The sequence below is a fragment of the Aplysia californica genome, unplaced genomic scaffold, assembly GCF_000002075.1.
Source record: "Aplysia californica isolate F4 #8 unplaced genomic scaffold, AplCal3.0 scaffold00023, whole genome shotgun sequence".
NCBI classification, from domain to species: domain Eukaryota; kingdom Metazoa; phylum Mollusca; class Gastropoda; order Aplysiida; family Aplysiidae; genus Aplysia; species Aplysia californica.
In genome coordinates, this window is record NW_004797293.1 from 487,351 (window position 1) to 488,880 (window position 1,530).

The 1,530-nt window shown below is 37.7% G+C and overlaps 1 protein-coding gene across 2 annotated transcripts in view; it reads left to right on the forward strand.

Moving 5' to 3' along the window:
• The window catches only part of LOC101863157, a 16,657-nt gene that overhangs the window by 10,567 nt on the left and 4,560 nt on the right, over positions 1–1,530 (forward strand). The gene's annotated exons all lie outside the window — the stretch shown is intronic.

Here is a 1,530-nt window from a genome sequence, read left to right on the forward strand (position 1 = left end):
AGAGAGAGAGAGAGAGAGAGAGAGAGAGAGAGAGAGAGAAAGAGAGTTAGACAGAGAGGCAGAGAGACAGAGATAGAGAGACAAATACAGAGAGATAGAGAGAGACAGTGGGTATTATAATGTTTGTAGGAGTATGTATTTAAAGAGACTGTACTCATTTCCATTTCTTTTACAGAGTTGTGTTTTTCATAGCCCTAAATAAAAGCATGTATAGGATTTTTAAAAAACAACCCAAAACGGTACAACTTTTTTCTGAATATTTCGCACAAAATTTGCTCTAGACTGTTGTTATTTAGAACAGACATAATTCACTCAAAAAAGAATTCGTTTGACATAAAATTCACAAAGAAAAAATCTATTTTTGAAAACGAAAATGGCGTTTTATGAAAATCCCGTCAAATGCAAAATGCACTCATTTAAAAGACCATGTGAAGGAAGTCATGAAATTAAGGATTGGTTTGTTTTTTCTTTCCTTTTATTTAGAAAATCTAATCTTTTCATCCCTTCAATCTTTAAACAATATTTCTTTTCTCCTACAGAGTTAGAAACATTTTTTAAAATTCTGGAATTCTGCGAACCAATGGCCTACATTTTTATGTCCTCTTTTGGACTCGACACATTTTAACGCGTCGTTCGTAGTGTCCAATGGTGGCCTAATACAAGGACCCACTCAACCATGAGTACTCAAAGCCACACACACACACTGTACACCTTACAGTATGGAGCTGTTTCTGGAGACAGTTAGGGGGGGGGGTGATGTTTCCCAAATAGGTATTTGTGGAGTTGATATAACCTGAAAGGTGAATAAGGGCTTTGCCAAGGAACCAATGTAGTACAGGAAATGTTCACGCTTCTCAAGACGATCGAGTAACCATGAACATATTGCGATCCTCTGATAGCTTCGCGAACGGGAAAATGGTACAGTCGTGGATGAAGATCTGCCTTGAGAATGCGGACCGTTGATGCGGATTGTGGAACGTCATTGCTGCAGACGTTGTATACGGACAGACGAATCAAAGGGCTCATCCACTGAATTCTGCACCCTGTGGTCGTTTAGAAGGGTGCGAACGGTGTGTGTTTGACCTGAAGTGGTCGCTTTGTCTGGGAATTTTAAGTTCTGATTCTCTCTACAAGTCTTAACTGATGGACCATTTCCACCCTTGACATCAAAGAAGGGTTTAAGGGCACTTTTACATTATTTCCGTACCGATACCTTTTGCGAAACTTACGAAGTGAGTTGGTGTTGAGGAAATGTTCAATTGCAATATGGCGCAATGGTTAAATTTTTTAGTGTCAGGCCTAATGCGAACTAGTGCGTCATGCTACAAAAATAGGGACATAGCTGAAAATGGGTTGTTTTTTTACGCGCTATGTAGAGAAAAACTATTTTGTGGATTTATCTAAAATTAATATCAGACAAATTCTTTTTAGCTTCCAAATGTTTTGTACAAATTTGAAACGCAACACTTCAATGAGGAGGAAAATAGTTTTTTTTTAAAGTTTTGCAGCTTTTTTTTATATTTTGGATCA